Below are 21,423 nucleotides of genomic sequence, written 5' to 3'. Positions count from 1 at the left end.
GTTTGGTTCATTTTCTGCAGCTAATGCAACTTGCATATTCCTGGTTAAATATTCCTACAATATATAGTTACTATCAAACTTCGTTTATAGTTCCCGACTGTTTCATAGTACATTAAATGTTTTAAAATTCTTACTTATGGAAGCGTTTGAGAAAGTTCTTAACCAGATCGTCTGCATGTATGTGTTGGCTTCGTTTAGTTTAGCAATTGTACTGTTATCAAATCAATTGAGTTTCTATAATTTGCCTTCAGTTAAGATCCTCACTTCATGACAGCTGAGGGAAAGGCTCTTGAAAGAAATTTTGATTACAAGCAAGATTGAAAACAAATGGAAAAACAAGATTTTTCTCTTCTCTCAATTCTCAGCACCATGAGAAGTTTCTGTGCCATATTTCTGCTTCCATCCCCAGTTGAAAGAAACCATTTTAAGAGGAAAACCTTGACACTGCCTCATATTATCCATGGAAATTATTTATTTATTTATATTTTAAAATGTATTTAACTGTTTGCTTTTTACTGTGGATCTGTGATTTAAAAAACCATACTTGGATAACAACAGCACCAACAAAATTTTTTGCTAAAGAAATTAAGAAGCCCAGGAACCATCAGAGCTGCCGAAACTTGTAGATATAAAGTCAGAGGATCTAGAAAGGAAAAGTAAGACACTAAGCGGTCACGCCAATAAGCACTGGTGATGAATCAAACAATCAAGCTAGTAGTAGGGTTGGAGCTAACATTATTAAGGAATCATTTGCTACAGTGTGAAGTAAATGCAATTACATGGCAAGTAAATATAGTATGTATAACCTCTCAATAATTCAAGACATATGGTTTTAAAGTACGTAGGGATGTATTATTGGTACATGTTTGATTGACTGAAGAAATAATTACATTGGCAGATGCTATTTTCTCATTGTTGAATGTAATAAAATTTTTAATGTATCTTAATGGGCAAAATGTTTTCATAGAAATGTGTAGTATATATGTTGGGCTTTCCTTCTCTACAGGCTTATAAATTGCAAATTGTTTTCTTTCTTTCTTTTTTTTTGGTACGTGGGCCTCTCACTGTTGTGGCCTCTCCCGTTGCGGAGCACAGGCTCCGGACGCGCAGGCTCAGCGGCCATGGCTCACGGGCCCAGCCGCTCCGCGGCATGTGGGATCTTCCCGGACCGCGGCACGACCCCGTGTCCCCTGCATCGGCAGGCAGACTCCCAACCACTGCGCCAACAGGGAAGCCCTCTTTTTAAAATTGAAGTATAGTTGATATACGATACTGTATTAGTTTCAGGTGTACAGCATAGTCATTCAGTTTTGAGTTTTGTCTTTTGTTTTTGTAAGTTATATTTCATTGTAGGTTATTACAATATATTGGGTATAATTCCCTGTGCTATACAATAAATTTTTGTCACTTATATATTTTATGTATATTAGTTTGTATCTATTAATCCCATACTTCTAATTTGCCTCTCCCCTTTCCCTGTCCCATTTGCTAACCATAAGTTTGTTTCCTATATCTGTGAGTCTGTTTCTGTTTTGTATCTAGATTCATTTATATTATTTTTTATATTCCACATATAAGTGATACCACACAGTATTTGTCTTTCTCTGACTTATTTCACTAAGAATAATATTCTCTAGGTCCATCCATGTTGCTACAAATTGCAATATTTCATTCTTTTTTATGGCTGAGTAATATTCCACTATCTATCTATCATCTATGTATCTCACATCTTCTTAAGTCAATCATCTGTTGATGGATTCTTGGTTGCTTCCATGTCTTGTCTATTGTAAATAGTGCTGCTATGAACACTAGCATATTTGGGGTGCACATATCTTTTCAAATTAGAGATTTCATTTTTTCTGGATATATACCCAAGAGTGGAATTGCTGGGTTGTATGGTAGTTCTGTTTTTAGAACTTTGATTGGCTACTTTGATGGCTGCTGAAAGTAGCCATAGGAAATATATAAATGAATGGATGTAGCCAGATTTGGCCCTAGAGGCTGTACTTTGCCAAACTCTGATCTAGAAGGTGGGATAACCAGGAGGACTAGGCCCTTTCTCTGATTTGCATATGAGTGCCCTGGCGCTTGAGCTAAAAGGGACCCTGCTGTGTTCGCTTGAACTCTCTCTACAGCCCTTTAACCTCTCTGCACCCTTTCCCCAGGGTCCAGCCTCTCTTTGTCAGCTTCTGGGTAGAGCTGTAAGTCATTTCATTCTGCCATATTTCACACTGTTTAGGATGATTTCCTGTTAGTATAGCTCACGAAGGATATCATGCCAGAAAACTTACTTTTGTTCACTCTTTCAGTCTCAATGACAGTTTGCTTCATCTGTGTCCCTGGCTTTTGTGTGCGTGCATGGGGGGAAAGGGTGGGGAAGAGTAAGGAAAAACATCTCTCCATAGGATATATCACTCTCCCATATGATTTTATGCACCATTATTATAATGCAGATAAGACTAGCACAAATGGGTGGCTTTCAATATATTGAGACAACTAACAAATAGAGGGAACATACTAACAAATAGAGTTCCCTGATGATGGGATAGTCTGCCATCTGAGGCTGAGGACTCCCTTTCCCTTTATGTATTCGTGTGTAGCTGGATGGCTGTATGTTTGAGATGTTGTGGAGGCCATGCTTTTATTACGTCAGAAATTATATAGACTATTGATATCTAAACCTCATAGCTGGGTACTGAGGGGCTGGGGATACGACCAGAAACATCACAATCTACCTGTTTATATCTTTGGTTTTTTTTTTTTTAACATTTTTATTGGAGGATAATTGCTTTACAGTGGTGTGCTAGTTTCTGCTTTATAACAAAGTGAATCAGCTATACATATACATATATCCCCATATCCCCTCCCTCTTGCGTCTTCCTCCCACCCTCCCTATCCCACACTGCTAGGTGGTCACAGAGCACCGAGCTGATCTCCCTGTGCTATGTGGCTGCTTCCCACTAGCTATCTGTTTTACATTTGGTAGCATATATATGTCCATGCCACTCTCTCACTTCGTCCCAGCTTACCCTTCCCCCTCCCCGTGTTCTCAAGTCCATTCTCTACGTCTGCATCTTTATTCCTGTCCTTGAATTATTTGAATGTATTGCTTATTCACAATATAAATAATAAAACTTTTTAATAAAAAATAAACCGCACAACTGTGCCAGATTGGCTATATCTAAATGACCTGGAGAACTTGGGGAAACTCATATTCCCTAGGGCATACCTCCAGAAGTACAGTAGCTTTAGGGTGGGGTTAAGTGATCTGTTTGTAAAGTACCACATCATCGTTAAACTTTCTGGCAACATAGAAAGTTTAAAGAAAAAAATAAAAGAAAAACAAATGTTAACAATAATCCCAACAGCCAGATATTACTGCTGTTAACATTTTGGGTTATACTATTCCACATATATTGAATCAATCTTTACATATTAAGTTATAACCCTTATAAATTTGTCTTAATATATTGGGGATGCATTTACAAGTCAATACATAAGAACAAATGTATCTATGTGGAAGTTTTTGATAACAACCACAGGATACTGTAGGATTTGGATGCATTAAATTATTTAACCAATTCTATAAATTGCCATTATAAAGAATGTAATAAGTGTGATGGTGAGCATTCATGTTCGTGTTTATGATATATATAGACAGATTTATGTATAAATAACTAAATATATATATATCTGTATTTATGAACTTGCTGGAATGCCTGTGGATAAAATATTAAAAAGGACCGAGCATCCTGTCTTTAGCTGACAAAGCCTATATTAGATTTTTAAAAATATAATAACTTTATTTTTTAATATAACAGTTTTTTAAGCTTATTTTGTTATTAAGAGGAGGGGGTGGACGCTGTAGAGGCAACTGAACAGCATCTGTACAGTTCACACACCAGACTATTCACCTATTTGAAGTGTACAATTAAATGGTTTTTACTATATTCATAGCATTGTGCAACTGTTGCCAACACAATCAATTTCAAAACATTTTCATTAACCCAAAAAGAAACCTTTCCTTCATGACCCTTTCACTCCTAAACCTGGGTAACTACTAATCTACTTTCTACCTGTATAGGTTTGCCTATTATGGACTTTTCATAAAAATAGAATCATACAATGTGTGGTTTTTGTGGCTGGCTTCTTTTAGCATATGTTGGCAAAGTTCATCCAGTGTTGCATGAATCAGTATCTTGTTTATCTTTATTGCTGAATTATGTTCCATTGTATGGATATATCACATTTTATTTATCAGTTTATCAGGTGATGAACATTTGAGTTGTTTCTACTTTTTAGCTATTATGAATAATGCTGCTATGAATATTCATGTACACTTTTTTCTGTGGGCATATATTTTTATTTATCTTGGGTATATAATTAGGACTGGAATTACTGGGTCATATGGTGACTCTGTATTTAACGTTGTGAGGAATTGCCATACTGTTTTTCAAACGGTTGGACCATTTTGCATGCCCACCAGCAGTGTGTGAGAGTTCCAGTTTTTATATGTCCTAGTAAACACTTGTTAATCTATTCTTTCAATTATAGTCATTCTAGTAGGTGTGAAGTGGAATCTGGTTGTGGTTTTGATTTGCATTTCCTTGGTGGATAAGGATGTTGAGCATCTTTTCATATACTTATTGGCCATTTGTATATATACCTTGGAGAAATATATATTTAGATCTTTGCCCATTTTTAAATTGAGCGGTCATTTTATTATTGAGTTGTAAGAATCTTTTATTTTATTATTAATTTATTTTTTTAAAATTCTAAGGTTGTATTTTCTTTTTCCCCTTTTCTCTCTTTTTTAAAAAAGTAAATTTATTTATTTGGCTGCGTCTTCGTTGCTACGCACAGGCTTTCTCTAGTTGCGGCGAGCGGGAGCTACTCTTCATTGCATTATGCGAGCTTCTCATTGCGGTGGCTTCTCTCGTTGTGGAGCACAGGCTCTAGGCACGTGGACTTCAGTAGTTGTGGCTTGCCGGCTCTAGAGCGCAGGCTCAGTAGTTGTGGCACACGGGCTTAGTTGCTCAGCGGCATGTGGGATCTTCCCAGACCAGGGCTAGAACGTGTGTCCCCTGCATTGGCAGGTGGATTCTTAACCACTGTGCCACCGGGGAAGTCCCAAGAATATTTTATATATTCTAGATACAAATCCCTTATCAGATATAAGATTCACAGATATTTTCTTCCATCCTGTGGGTTGTCTTTTCACTTTTTTCATGGTATGTTTTGAAGCATAAATTTTTTAATCTTTTATTAAGCCTTAGACTATTTTTTCTTTTGTCCCTTTTGCTTTTGGTGTCATATTTAAGGTTTTACTTAACAGAAGGTCACTGTATTTTATTCTGAGAGTTGTACAGTTTTAGCTCTTACATTTGGACCTATGATCCATTTTCAGTTAATTTTGGTGCATGGTGTGAGAAGGGGGTCCATTTTGCATGAGAATATCCAGTTGTTACAGCATCAGTTGTTGAAAGACTAATTTCCCCATTGAATTGTCTTGGCACCTTTGTCAAAAACTAATTGACCATAAATGTTAGGGTTTATTTCTGACTCTTCATTCTATCCCATTCATCCATATGTCTATCCTTATGCCAGTACCAGAAGTGTTTTGATTTCTGTAACCTTGACGTGGTTAGTACTCTAACTTTGTTTTTCTTTTCCAAGATTGTTTTGGATATTTTGGGTCCCTCAAAGTAACATACGGAATTTAGGATCAGATTGTCAGTTTCCGCTAAAAAGCCTTTTGAGATTTTTTTTCTAGAGAAGTGTAGACAAAGAGTTGGAGTCTGAATTACTCTGGAAGCAATGGACCACCATTTCAGAGACAGAGCAAAGAAGGGGCAATGATTGGATCTGTGAAGTTTTTGTTTCGTTCACTTTTTTTTTTTGGCCGTGCCGAGGCATGTGGGATGGAACCCACGCCCCCTGCAGTGGAAGTGTGGAGTCTTAACCCCTGGACCGCCAGCGAACTCCCACCAATTGAGATTTTGATAGAGAATGGTTTGAATCTTTAATTCAATATAGGGGGTATTGTCATCTTAAAATTGTCTTTTGCTCCATAAACATGAGGTGTCTTTCCATTTATTTAGGTCTTTAATTTTACTCAACAATGTTTTGTAGTTTTTGGTGTATACATTTTGTATTTATTTTGTTAAATTTATTCCAAAGTAGTTATTCTTTTTTATGCCATTGTAGATGGAATTATTTTCTCAATTTCATTTCTGGGTTTTTCATTACTAGTATATAGAAATACAATTGACTTTTTTTTTTTTTTTTTTGCGTTATGCGGGCCTCTCACTGTTGTGGCCTCTCCCGTTGCAGAGCACAGGCTCCGGATGTGCAGGCTCAGCGGCCATGGCTCACGGGCCTAGCTGCTCCGCGGCACGTGGGATCTTCCCAGACCAGGGCACGAACCTGAGTCCCCTGAATCGGCAGGCGGACTCTCAACCACTGTGACACCAGGGAAGCCATACAATTGACTTTTGCATATTGAACTTATTTCTGGTAAAATTGCTGAACTCAATTATTAGTCCTAATTGTTTTTAGTGGATTCCTTAGAATTTTCTGTATAAAAGATCATGTCATCTGCAAATAGACTCAGTTTTACTTCTGCCTTTCTAATATAGATGCTTTTAATTTTTCTTTTTGCCTAATTGCTTTGGCTATAACATCTAGTACAATGATGAATAGAAGTGAAGAGAGTGAAGATCCTTGTCTTGTTCTTGATCTTAGTAGGAAAACATTTAGTCTTTTACCATTAAGTATGATGTTAGGTATGGGGTTTTCATAGGTGCCATTTATTAGACTGAGGAAGTTCCCTCTTATTATTATGTTTAATTATGAAGTGATGTTAGTTTTTTTTCAAGTGCTTTTAATGCTTCTGTTGAGATGTGTGGTTTTTGTCCTTTATTTTATTGGTTGGTGTATTACATTACTAATTTTTGGATATTACACCAATCTTGCATTCCTGGGATAAATCTCATTTGGTCATGGTGTATAATATTTTTTATATATTTATGGATTTGCTTAACTAGTATTTTGATGGTTTTTGTGTCTGTATTCATTATAATTCCTTTAATTTTGATCTCTTGTCTGGTTTTGACGTCAGGGTAACGCTGGCCTTATAAAATGAATTGGGAAGTGTTCCCTCCTCTTTTGTTTTTTGGAAAGAGTTTGTGATGAATTAGTATGAATTCTTTAAACTCTAGTCCAGTTAAACTCAGGCCCTGTTGTGGCAGTAATTTAAGGCAGTCTTTGAGGTTTGTTTTGACCCTAGGAGGGCTCTTCTTAGCTATTTCTTTCTCTGATTCTCTCTGGTAAACAAATTGGCCTGTGGTTTAGCTTGTTGCTCTTATGGAGCTACGAGTCTCCTTTTAATTCTTACTACCAAAATATCCATGCTTTCTGAGACTATTTTTAGGTTTTGATTTTTCCCCATTCTGTTCCAAATAAAGAAATCTATGGGGATAGCTTCTGAGTAGTCTGTTCTTATACCCTGCCTTTTCCATAGGCAAAATCTCTGAGCCATGTTTTGGAATTGGGCCTGGGAATGATGACCTGCTTCTTTTGGAGTAAAACCCCTGTTTTATGAGTAAACCGCTGCTTTATGAGTAAACCCCTGCTTCATGAGAGTGGTTCCAGGCAGGAGCAATAGCCTCTAGTCTTCTTGGCCTGCCTCTCCCAGTATGGAACCTCTGCCCTATGAGAAAGCTGAAGCAAAGGCAATTGGGGCCACGGTGCTCTCAACCAGTTGTACCTGGGGTAGAGTCTCTACCATACAAGTGGGACTGGGTATAGAAGGGAAGCTTCTGATGTCTTTTTGCACATACCTGGAATTTAGTCTCTGCAGCGTGGAGCTGGGGTGGGGGAAAAATGCTGCCATCCTTTCTCTCTAGGAGAGACTGTGTTTGGGAGCTGGTGGGAGAGAGTTTCCTGAGCCTCAACTTCTTGGTCACAGGTGACATAGTGGAGTTCCCATTATGGTGACCTGGGGACAGGAGTGAGTGAGTGAGTGGTTTGTGGCTCAGGTGCCACAGACTCACACTCTTATTACTGAGAACTTAGCAGATTTTTTGAAACAAGTGTTTCTTCATTTGGTATATATCCTTAGAGCATTTCCAAAGATTTTATTTTTGTTGTTTCCATCATTCACACCGCCTCTGTTTTGTTGAGGAGTGGATCTGAGAGCGCCTCATGTCACCATTCTGGAAATATTTGGAATCCCTAATTAGACTTTCAGTTACTACTGAAATTCCTATCAAAAATAAATGTTTTTCAATGATTCTTGTGATAGGCCAGTTTAAGGGAGCCATGGACAAAATGACCTCATAGGTTCTTTCTAGTATTAAGGGAGCCATGGACAAAATGACTTCATAGGTTCTTTCTAGTACTAAGGTCCTATATTTTAATGTATACCTCTATACCTCTTAACTTCCAGGGAACATCAGTTATGGGAAGAATTAAAGGCTCTGGTAAAAAATGAAACAAAACAACAAAAAAACCAACAACAAACTCTGTCTACCAAAGCACTCTCCATCCCCAACAGCCTCACACTTTGTGGGAATGAATCCCAATTCTTTTCTCCTTCTGTTGTCCCCTTCTACTCCAGAGCAGAAGAAGAAAAGTAAGATGTGGTCTTTGAACTATAGAACAAGGATGGCAAGTTTAAATAGCTTCATTACGCCTTCACGGGTCACATGTGTAATAGGAATTAGAGAACTGGGCACTGAGGTAAACTGGAGAAGATGTGCCACCCTTTAAAAGTTCTTACTCATCAGCAGAGGATTGTTTCCAGATGGATGTCATTCCTGTCATTCTTCAAGAGATCTTGTCATTCTTCAAGAGGAGCCAGAAATTCAGACTTATTTTATATGCGAAAGCACCGAAATTTTAAACTGCTGACGACTAATTAATAAACAGACCCAAAACAGACCTGTAGGTCAGCAAAACATGACTGTCATCTGTATCTGGCAGTCAGATAAAATTAGAAACCACTTTGATAATCCATCTTCCCCAAAGGATGGAAATCTTTCCTCAAAGTGCAACAGCTTATTTAATTAATCGTGTAAGAATGGATCTTTATGATATGAGCTCATTAGTATTGGTGTTCTTTTAGGTTGAGAGCTCCCTGAGTTGGAGAATTAAGCCAAATTCCCCTAAAATGGGGTCAAGAGCTATTCACGAACGAGTGATTCTCACCTCAATCTCTTCTAAATCAGGTTATTATATGCTTCTTCTAATTTTATGACATTAATAACATTGTCCTGCTTTTCTTGCATTCATTCAAAATGCACTTGATTTAATTTTGTGGGTACAATACTTGAGTGAAAATAGTGTCAAAGTACATTTTTGGTCACAATTTCCCCAATCCATTGTTGCACTGTGTTTGCTCTAAATGAAGTGGTATTAGGAGTTTTTTCATGGTTCTTTTGGGATGCAATGTAAGAATTTATTATTATCAGCTGTTACAAGAGAAACATAATTTTGAACTAATGACCTGATAGATAAGGGAATAAATAGCTGCAATATAAAAACCAGTTCCCAAGGACATAATTATGTTATTACTAGTAAACGGAGAGTTTCTGGTTCATTAAGTAGGAAAGGCAAAAAATAAGTATAACTGATATAAGGTGAAATTTTAGTTTTTTTACTTGTCCACATATTTTCCCCTCTGACCAATAAAAATAAGAGGGAGGTTTTTTTACACTAAATGAAAATATAAATGATGAAGCTTCTCTTAAAGCCAGGGCCATGAGTCTATCCTCAAGTGTTTTATTATGGGAAGTTTGACCTTTATTTAAAGAGCATCTCTGTTTGATGATAATTGATGGTGCTTTGAGTGAGAGTTTATGACAGTACTTCTACTTATTAAAAATATTTTCCTTAAGGTGAAGATGCTTTTTAACTTTTGTCCTAGCTTAACCTTTGGAAATGCCATGTCAGTTTAGCTGCATTTATAGATTTAATTAACATGGTGTGGGCTTTTTTCAGGTCATTAATAAAGATATGGGGTATGACCAGACTTATTTCCAATCCCGATAATTCACCAGTGTTTTTTCACTAAATCGTCGACTCTTCCTTTTTGTCATGTTGGTTTTTAGTCTAGTTTGATGATCATAATTCAAACCCATTAAAATTTTAAAATGTCCTGTATATAAAGACGTTATCCTGATTACTTCACTGGGATTATTTCTGAGGTGTTTCCACAAAATAATGATGTTTTGTTTTGTCTTGTTTACTCAGGCATATGCCATCTGCTAGGCTTCACAGGGTTCCTGTGAGGTCAGGCCCGGTAGTAAGACATGGCCCGGGTACAAGTATTAACGCTTCCTTTACTTATATTCCAAGAGAATCAGTCCAACATGCCTTACAGAATTAGGATGCTTAAAAGTTCAGCAAAGTTGAGGTATTGAAGAATTGACAGCTATTTCTCTAAATTTTCTTGCTCTCTTGCTTCTAGAATCCCATTCTGTTTGACACTATCAAGGAAGAATCTGGACAGGTGTAATGCAGTATGAACTCCCCTCTTAAGTGTGATAATCAAACATTCCTGTGAAGCTCACAGATTCTATTATATTAAAGCAACATTTTAACATGTAACCTCCTATCATCTACATATTAACTTTATGTTAATATCTCGTTGAATAAACACACCATGAAATATACCCTCCATTATCTGTTTTCTGATATTTATAATTTTGGCTTATGCATGACCTAGTTAAATTACATCACTTTGTATTTGAGGGAGGCAGTACAGTATCATGAATAAAAGCTAGACTGTTTGGACCCAGTCCTACCTATACCACTTATTGGCTATAGTATGACCGTGGGCAAGTGAATTACCCTCTCTCAGTTTCCCTGTATACAAAGTGAGATAATAGTACCTTCCTATTACTTTGGGTTGTGTGAGGGTTAAACAAGTTAATGTGAGTAAAGCACTTAGAACGTTGCCAGCTGGAGATTGTGCATTCTACGAAAGTAATTATGATTGTGTCTTCTTCTAACCTCCCGTTAGCTCTAAGCCAGTTCAGAGTCTATCCTTCTCTGGCCTCCTGTCACCCATTTCTCAGCTGCATGTCACATGGTAACACTTCATGTAACACTTCAGGTGTTAAACCAGCCCTGTTACACCATTCTCTTGTACTCAGGACCTCTGTAATTATTGTCCAAAAATATCAAATAAGAAAAATATTAGAAGTCAGATTCAGCCAAGTTTTGAACTGCCACTGTCCCTTTCTACTTATATGGTTTGATAATTTTTTTTTTTTTTTTTTGCGGTACGCGGGCCTCTCACTGTTGTGGCCTCTCCCGTTGTGGAGCATAGGCTCCGGACGCGCAGGCTCAGCGGCCATGGCTCACGGGCCCAGCCGCTCCGCGGCATGCGGGATCTTCCCGGACCGGGGCACGAACCTGCGTCCCCTGCATCGGCAGGCGGACTCTCAACCACTGCGCCACCAGGGAAGCCCTGGTTTGATAATTTTTATGGAATAGAGCATGGTAAGAATCTTCAGAAGTCCATTTTTAATTCACCTTTATACACATGCAAAATTGACTCTGTTCAATTTTTATATATATGTTTTTGAGAATAAGCTGACATCTGACAAGACGAGTTATTGATAAATAAAACCTTTTATTCTGTAGAGGGATCAAAAATATATTTCCTCTTTAAATTCATGTTAAAAATGCTGGGTAAGACCTATTAAGCATGTATTACATGCTAACACATGTCCTGACTTATTTAATCTTTTTAACAGTCCTATGACATATATATTCATATTATCCTACTTTAACCAAAACAGGAACCGAGGATACAGGGAAACTGAGAGAGGGTAATTCACTTGCCCAAGGTCATTCAGGATTCAATTCTAGGCAGCCTGCCTCTGGCATCTGAGGTCTACACCCTTCCACTAGTCTCTTAGTGGGAGCTACAGTGTGCTTAGAACATCAAGAGTAGATCTCAGTTCAGTGTCTGTCACAAATAGATGCTTGGTAAGTATTTGTTAATAATGCAATCAGGACCTCAATTATTAGGACTCTGATGACATTACACCTCCACCCTGACTACGAAGGGTAGTCTGCACGTGCAAAATGGATTTTAATCCAGGAACTAGTAACAAGTGACTCAATTAATAAACAATACACACTTGGTGATGTTTTTGGGGTAAGGGATATTCATGTTTGTTATAACTTTCTGAAGTTAGGAAAATTAGGGAGGATCAAAACACTGTTTTGCTCAGTTCCATGTTATTGCTTTAAATTTTAGAATATGTAAGGTGATAAGGGCTTGCAGAAAAAAAAAACAGATAAATGTTAACCTCTTGCAGTTCAGAGTGGCTGTGCTGTGACAGGTTCCTCTTACTTTATTTTGGTTGTTGTTGGTTTTTTTTTCTCTTTTAATTGACACTTGTTCCTCCTCTCAGATAAAAAGTTTTTCCTTTTTCGTCATCAAAGTTATGTAGTCGTTTGCAAGAAAAAAGGTAATTTGTTGTTTGGCTGAAGCAGAAATAAATTTGCCTGATGATGACTTTTCAATTTTCCCTATATTCCCTTTGCTTCCTTCCCTCCTGCCCCCACGATGACTGACTTTTCTCTGTCTGCAGAAGCCACCTGTGACAAGTCTCTTTGGATAAGGCAGTCCATCATTGCTCTACACAAAGTTGTTGACATCAAGCAGGACAGGCAGGGAAGGGAAAATGACAGGAGGTGTGGGAAAAGTCTGATGAGAAGTACAGCTTCCTATTAATCCTCTTGGAGAAGAAGAATCTCTTAAAATCTCTTTAAGTGGTTTGCTGTTACGAGAAGCATCATAAAATATGTTATACCAGGTTCGAGTTCAATGAAGAGAGCTGTTATAGATGCATTCTCATTTCCAAAGAACTAGAAGCTATTTCATTCCTGTTGATGTTGTTAGGCCAAATTCATCATGTACATGTTGAATCTAATCACCAAATTATAGCAATAAACAAGATAATAAAGCCAATGCTTTATTATAGAAAAGAACAATAATAATTCTGTGGCAGTGCTTGAAATATATATATATAAAGAAATAAGTTAATTTGCATGAGAGTCCTCTTCTTTTCTGCCACCCATTTTCCTTGAGTAAGTTTGGGTGCAATAGACTAGAATTCTCTAGAACATTCCCTGTAAATACTAAGCAAAAGAGGGGGTGTGGCTTAATTGAAGCTGCATGTCTGTTTATGTTCTTTATAATGTCTGAGGTGTGTTTAGGACAACATTGCACCTGGCAAAGAGGGTCTAGTTCCTAAATGATGCTGGGATTATTAGAGATTTATGGGTTGGCATCCTGCCTCATCCCACCCCTCTACAGGAGGTTTGTTAAGGTGCTTAATAACTTTTATTCACAATGGCTTTTAAATGTGATTAAGGCTTTTCACTCAGTCTGAGGAAAATAATTCTATTATTAAGTCATCTTGATGGAGATCCTCACTGTTATGTGATAACATACAGAGAAGATTTCTGCTCAAAAGAGGAAGCAGAGATGCTTGGATAAGTCTCACCTATCTATGTGGGTTTGCAATCTCTGGAGGATTTGCTGCTGTCATTTCTTTACCACTTAGTCCCTCCTCAGCCTACAGAGGTCCGGCTCTCATTCCCAGTAGTCCACTGAAACTGCCTGGCAAAGGCAAAATCACCAAACCCAATAAGCACGTTTTCGGTACTTATCTCACTGCATCTCCTTGCTGCATTTGGCATTACTGATCCTTCTTTCATTCTTGGAACTTTATTTCCTTTGATAGCACTGTCTCCTATTTCTCCTTCTTCCACTTTGATTAATGCTTGCTGAATCTCCCCTCATGGATTATGACTCATATTTTTGCAACAGATCCAAACAGAATTCAGCTTCCCTGCTCCCAGTTTTGCACCCTCGCCAGTTCCGGTCTCTTCCCATGTATTTCATATCTCAATTGTTTGTACTCTTATGTAGGGAATTGGCCCTAAATCCATAAACATAAGGAGAGTATTTTTAGATTCTTCCATCTTGCTGTCTCCATATTACTCCTCTGATTTTAAATCTTAAATATTTCTTAATTCTATCCACTTTTACACAGTTCTGTTAATATCACACAACATAGGGACACACTTGTCACTGATTTTCTTGCCTTCTGTCATTTCTAGCTCAGATCCATCTTTCAAACGCAATATAGGCAAATCTGGCGATGCTATTCTCCTGCACCCTCTGTTGGTTTCCCATTGCCCATAGGATAAAATCCAAATTCTTAGCCTGACGTGAATCAAGGTCCTCCATGATTTAGTACTGACTGCCACTACAGCTTTATTTCCCCATACTCTGCTACATCTACTCTACTACAATAATACCTTACAACTCTTTTTCCACCGTACTGTGCAACTTTACCCCTTGTGTCTTTCTTTTACTATTCCCTCTGGTTGAGATGCCTTATGCCTTCTTTTGCTTTTTGTGCTACCCCTGTTTTGTCTTTAGGGGACCTACTCAAGCATCATTTACTCTAGGAAACCTTCTTTTGACTCTCTGATTGAATTAACACCCTCTTTTTGTGTTTTCTTGGCATCCTAGGTATATTGCACTTATTATGTACTTGAGCTATTTGTTTTAATATCTTTTTGAGTCCTAGAAACAAGGGCTTGGATTATTATTCAATTTTGTTTTCCTAGGATTTAGCATAGTATCAATAGCTCAGTATGAACATAGCAATGTTAATGAACTGCTAAAAATAAAAAAAATTTTTTTGAGTATCATTAGGAAAAATGGAGAATACGTTGGTTGGAACCTTTTGCTCATATATATATGTATATTTATATTATATATATATATTTTAAACCCCTCTCTAACATTGTAATGTACCTTGGCAATGCTGCCAGGAAGAAAGGCGTCTTGTTTGGTTGCTATGTAGGTCCTCTCTATAGTTCTGGATTTCCTACTAAGTAGATAAAGGAGATATTCATTATAGTTGGGTGAGGCTGCGATAGAAAGAGAATGGATTCCAAGACAACACTGGTCCTTGTGTGACTTACTGTGATCAGGATTTACATATCAATTCACTCAAATGTTCCATAGAATGAGGTGAGTTTTCAATTAAAAGGGCCGTAAAGATTGTCTAGTTCACCCTCTTATCTGACTGGTGTTTTTGCCAAACACAGAGTGTGGCACTTATTAGGACTTGATTAAATGCTAATTTATTTCTTTCCTCCTTTTGAATATAATGAAAATGGTGACATCAGTTTAAAATAAAGAAACTGAAGTGCTCTGGTCTTGAGTCACATAGTTTCTTTCTGGCAAAGGTAAAAAGCAAAGTGCTTCTGATTTTCATTACATTTTATATCATGTTCTAATTTCAATATTTTAAAAAAAATCCCAAAGATGAAAAGTTATCTTATAAATGCAGGTCCTAGCATATATAATCTCTAATCTGGGCAGCTTCAAGTACAAATTCCCTTATTTTGATAGGGCTGTAAAAGTCTGTCCCTTATCTGCTCATATATGTCATTTAAGATGTCAAATATAGTTTGAGGTGCTACTTACATTTTCTTTGAAAAAATAATTACCTAACATATCTCTAGTAGTTAACTGTCCTTGGCATACCCAACATTTTTTTAAACAGGGTGATGAGAGGATAAAGTAAGAGATGATGGTGGTTCTCTCAAATATTGAACCAAGAAAGGCATCCAGCTAAACTTTGTTTCATTATTTTAACAGCAAAAGCTTGAAAGGTTTATAAGATGTTTTTAAGAGTGCAGAAAAGTATCTGTTCTCTTAATTGTTGGCCTAATTGAGGGGATTTAGAGAAAAGTGTGAGGTAGTATTTAATAATTTAATAGGATTAAAGCTGAATTATATTATGAATACCTTTTATCACAGGCTAAGAAATGTGGTAGTCATCCTGGAGAGAGAGCCTTTTGAGGTTATGGAGTTCAAGATCACATAGTGAAAGAAATGGGTTAGGAAGGACAGCCTGGTTAGGAGAGATTGGATATTACCTTAGCCCTTTTTTCTATGCCGTTCTTAAGTCTTTTATGAAACTTTGCTTGTTTACTGGTACTCTAGCACAGTAATAAGCAGTTTTCATAACTTTTCTTTTCTCTTTTTTCCCACTCAGCTATATAATTTGACTTCCGTGTTTCTTTTCAGCTTGCTTAACTACTCCTTTTGTGTTTTTTTAGTCCTTTGTGACCTTTCTCAAAGGTACCTTCTTGTTATTCTCTAGATAGCTTCTAAGATGACTTTAATAAGTGATTGTACAAGGTTTAAAGAAAAAATACTCAATGACCATTAAAGTGTCATACATTGAGAATACTGTGTGCCTCCATTGGAAAATTTTTTCAGACTGCTTCATAGTTAAAGGAAATGATACCATTCAGTGCTGTTAAACAAAGGTGGAGAGGAAGTTTGGAACTGAGGTTGTTTTACTATATCTTCTTTTACAAGGGAAAATAAATTCTACCTATATAATACAGCCATTTTTCTCCTACTCTCAAAGGCTTATGATTAGAAATTGTGCTGTGTCCATAGGTGTACTTATCAGTAAACACAATCAAATGTCTCCCCTTTCTCGTTTTGAGATTGATTGCTTGCACATCTCATGTTCTTCAGAGGCACTCCTGAGGCATTTCAGCATCCTCTCTTGCTGCCTACCTTATAGCTGCATATCTTTTTCCATAACATATTTCAAAGCTGCCCTGTCTAACATTTTATTTCTGATGCTTTACTGAGTTTGTGTCAGGCAGAGGTATGCTGTATGGAAAATAATTAACTGTTGCCAAATATACCATTTATCTTAAGCTTTTAAAGGAAGGGTTCTTAGGAGATTTCCAGTGATTTATCTCAAACTTTAATTCAATTTATGATTGACTCTTTCTAGATCAGAGGTCACATACAGGCAAGCTATGGGCCCACGGACATATTTTATTTGGTCTTAATGGTGTTATAAAACCTTTGAATGAATTGCTAATATTTTACAGTTGAGGGATTTCACATAATAAAACAGATTACTAACCGTCTTGAAAAATTAGAATATCTGGTAACAGTGAGTCCGCATGCCCCTGATTGATTAGAGCTGAAGTTTTTAGAATATGAGCTCTTTCATTATTCACAAGTCCCAATCCTATTTCATCCCCATTTATATTCCTTCTTATCCCAGTAGACTTTTTAATTGGTCTGTGGTCTAGACTAGTGCTTCTCAAATTTTAATTTCCATATGAATCACCTGGGAACCTTATTAAAATTCAGAGAACCATTCAGAAGGGGATGGGGCCCGAGAGTCTGCATTTCTAACAGGTTCCCAGTTAAGTCAAAGTTGCCATCCCAGGACATTTTTTTTTATATACATTTATTTATTTTATTTATTTATTTTTGGCTGTGTTGGGTCTTCGTTGCTGTGTTCGGGCTTTCTCTAGTTGCGGTGAGCTGGGGCTCCTCTTGTTGCGGTGTGCGGGCTTCTCATTGCGGTGGCTTCTCTTGTTGCGGAGCACGGGCTCTAGGTGCATGGGCTTCAGTAGTTGTGGCTTGCAGGCTTCAGTAGTTGTGGCTCGTGGGCTCTAGAGCACAGGCTCAGTAGTTGTGGTGCACGGGCTTAGTTGCTCCACGGCATGTGGGATCTTCCCAGACCAGGGCTTGAACCCGTGTCTCCTGCATTGGCAGGTAGATTCTTAACCACTGTGCCACCAGAGAAGTCCCCATCCCAGGACATTTTGAGTAGTAAGGTTTTAGACCAATGGTCCTCAAAGTACAGGTTTTGACCAGAAGCTTCAACATCTAACCAAATGGTGAACTCTGGAAGTTGTGCCTAGCAGTCTGTTTAATGAAACCCTCCTGGTGATTCTAACGCACACTAAAATTTGAGAACCACCATTCTAGTCTATGTTACGTAGGAACACTGTTTGTAAAATCATCTAAGTTGGAGGTTTTAAACCCTCGCTGGACATGAGAAATCATTTGGGAAACTTCCAAAAATATTGATGTTTGAGCCCCATCCCTAGAGATTCATACAGAATTGGTCTGGGGTTGAGGCCCAGCCATCAGTACTTCCAAAGCTCCTCAGTGGATTCTAATGCACTGCAGAGCTGAGAACTACGTTAAGTAAGGAGACTTTCTTGGTACATTACCTAGAGGTACAATATCTCTCTTGTTAGAAAAAAATTATAACTCTAACACTTTTAAGTCCATTTGTCTTCTGCTATGTCCTCTGTAAAGCAAAACAGCTTTTTCCCATCACATTCTTAATGATCACTGGGTCATTTAATCAAATATGGTGATGTAGGGGAACAAAACTTTGCCACCCCAAAATATGTCTCTTTGGCGTTAGGATTATTTTGTATCTCCTTGCAGAGTACATTAGACTTCTGAGCTCTATGGATCAGGAAACATTTCTTGTTAATTCTTTTGACATAACTTGATAGATTAGGTACATTGCACAACTCTGGAAGGACACCGTTCATGTTTGGAGCCATCATAGATTTGTAGATTTATTAAGACTGTTTTCTGGCACATGGCAGTACAGTGCCTTGAGGAAGAGGTGGCGTTTTTGTAATTTGTATAGTGATGTCATTTGGGTTAGCAGTAGGGCTGTATTTAGTCTAACAAATAAGACCACTAAAAATTCATGATAAAACAGATTTCCCTCAACTGAAAAACATCTGAGTAATCAATAATTTGGCAAATAAGCATTGGTTCAGTTTAGTATCAGTGTTAAACAGTTAATATGTTTTCATTAGGTGGTAGTGTTCCAGTGAAAATTTATTTGAAAGTCAGATCCTAATACCTAATACATTTTACTTAGAACTGTTTTTAAAAGTTGTGCCCATGATGTACTGTGTGTTCTGAATTACGACATTATTAAGAAATAATACTTAAGGTCACTAAAGCATCTTAGATAAGTGAAGAGCTATTGTAGGTTAGCCTAATGATTTGAACCACAGCCTTATAGAAAACAATCTAGAAAAGAAAAGAAAGAAAGAAAGAAAAAGAGACATATTATCAACTAGTCATTTTGTTTACCTTTGGAGATAATGGAAATTTTTTAATTTTTACTTTTCTTGAGTATATGTAGGTATAGAAGAAGAAACAGAGTAACTTAAGCTAACTCTGCAAATAGAATGGGTCCTTTGCCTTTGGGCTTAAAGTGAAAGTGACTGTCTTGTAATGCCACTTTACCACCTGCTGTTACATTCAGCCAGAGTGGAAATGAAACTTTTGTATATTGTAGCAGTCAGTACCTTGCCATATATATTTTCTTTATTTGAGAATGTCAACAGAGCATGGTTTGCATCTGATCCCGTTTCCCCTTTTCTCTAAGGATTAAAATTCATTTGTTCTTGTTATAGGGTGTTTGTATATGGGGGAGCAGGTTTTGATGTTTTTCATTAACACCAGATACTATGCCATACTAAAGAATGCCGGCTCTCAGCTGACAACAAAATTATGTTTAAAATAGAGACTGAACTATGTTTTTACACGAACTCGTTGGCACTTGAGCAAAGGCATTTAGAGCAAGTTTACTTAGTCTTGACTGTACAATTCTATAAGAGGGGATTAAACATTTGTGGAAATCAGCATTGGTTGTATGTATGTATGTTTATGTCTTCCTAGCTATTAGCAGAAGTCCATATGATCTGAAATTTCAACATTGTTTTCACTGCATTGCAGACACACTGCCTATATTGTTTTGTTTTTCTTCAAAAAGCATTTTAAAACAATAGACAGTTCAGACTGCTCATCAGGAATAAAAAGATAGACTAGGGTAGGCATCATCTTTTTAATGTTTCAGAGCTTTGGGTGCTAATCCCTACTATTTTTGACTTATTGTTTGGCATTTAATTGAGTCCTATTTCCATCAATATAAAAATAGAACAGGATGCAGCATAGAGTAGACATTAAGAACATGGATTCTGAAGCTAGGCAGCCTAAGTTTTAACTGCTGGAATGATTTAAGGAAGTGTATGCTGTTAATGGAAAGGAACTTTTGTATCACTTTTCTATTACTAGCAAAAATGGACTTTTGAGGTTAGCATTATGAAAATAATTTGTTCTGTTTGTACTATAAAATTATTTTCCCTTTCTCTTCTTCTTACTCCCCCCTCCCCTTTCTGACTCTCCCCCTTCTGGTTCCCTGGGTTTATAATCATGGTTAATGGAACACCATAATTCGATTCATTACCCATTCATTCAACTAGGTAGCATGGTCTATGCCTCTTTGGTGGGTTTCTTATCTTCAGTATTTAATTAATTAACAAGTAGTGCCTGTTTCCACCTCTGAAACACTTTTGTATTTTAGTTAGGATTCTGTTACTTTGAATCAGTCTTTCTGCTTTTATTTTCCCTCTACCTAAAGCAGTGATTTCAACCCTTGCTGTACATTAGGGCCATGTAAAGAGTAAGGAGGCCGAGTTCCCTCCTTAGAACAATTTGAAGTCTTGGGAGAAGCATGAGGCATTAATATTTTTAAAGGTTTCCCAGGTGACTCAAATGTATGACAATATTTGAGGTCTTCTGTTCTAAATGCTCCTTTATAACAGTGATTCTCAAAGTGTGATCACCTGACCAGCCACATCAACATCACCGGGAACTTGTTAGAAACACAGATTCAGGTCCCACCGCAGCTCTACTGCATCAGAAACACTGGACCAGAAGTATGTATTCTAACCAGCCCTACAGGGGATTCCCATGAATGCTCAAAGTTGAGAACTACTGCTTTATGACAAAAGTCTCCTATTTTTCTTTTCCTGGTTGTGCACCACTACTATAAAACTTTTGAGCATGTTCATCTCTACGTAGCTATATTTATCTAGTTTTGAAATACTACACATAATACTTTCAGCAGCTAAATTTCAAGACACAATATACACTTCAAGTGAAGTTCAAAGTGAAGTTTGTTAATGAGAATGGATGTAAATCAATAGTGCAAGTATACTTGTTGATAAATTTGTTTTCTTTTTGATTTTTTGGTAATAAATAATTACATCGGTGTTTTCACCTTATAATGCAGATGGAATAGAATGAATGGAGTGTAGTGGTTGGGGGATCTCAGCCAGTCTGCCAAAGTTTGAACCCCATTTCTGCTAATACCAGACTGTCCTGGGCAATTAACTTAATGTCTCTGTGCATCAGTTTCTCATTTGCAAAATAGAGCTACGAATAGCGTCTGTCTCAAAGAATTGTCAGGATTAACTGAGTTAATACATACAAATCACTTAGAAACTGACTGGCCCTTAGATGTGCTCGAAAATGGTAGTTATGCTTACTTAGAATTGAAAGACTGTCAGCTCTATCATTTTCTTTTTCTGTTCTTTTTTTTTTTGGTGTCTGTATTATTAGTACGAACCTCAATCTGTTATTATTTTTTTTGCAGGTGTCTTTTTAAGTCACCTATTTATTTTGTGAGGGTTGGTTTAGTTACACTAGATAATATAATCCATAAA

The 21,423-nt window shown here is 37.2% G+C and overlaps 1 protein-coding gene across 1 annotated transcript in view; it reads left to right on the top strand.

Annotated features, from left to right (window-relative positions):
* TRHDE (thyrotropin releasing hormone degrading enzyme) overlaps positions 1–21,423 on the top strand; it is a 390,487-nt gene that overhangs the window by 170,112 nt on the left and 198,952 nt on the right. The gene's annotated exons all lie outside the window — the stretch shown is intronic.

Source organism: Phocoena phocoena, chromosome 11, assembly GCF_963924675.1.
Source record: "Phocoena phocoena chromosome 11, mPhoPho1.1, whole genome shotgun sequence".
NCBI classification, from domain to species: Eukaryota; Metazoa; Chordata; class Mammalia; order Artiodactyla; family Phocoenidae; genus Phocoena; species Phocoena phocoena.
This window is presented reverse-complemented; position numbering and strand designations above follow the sequence as displayed.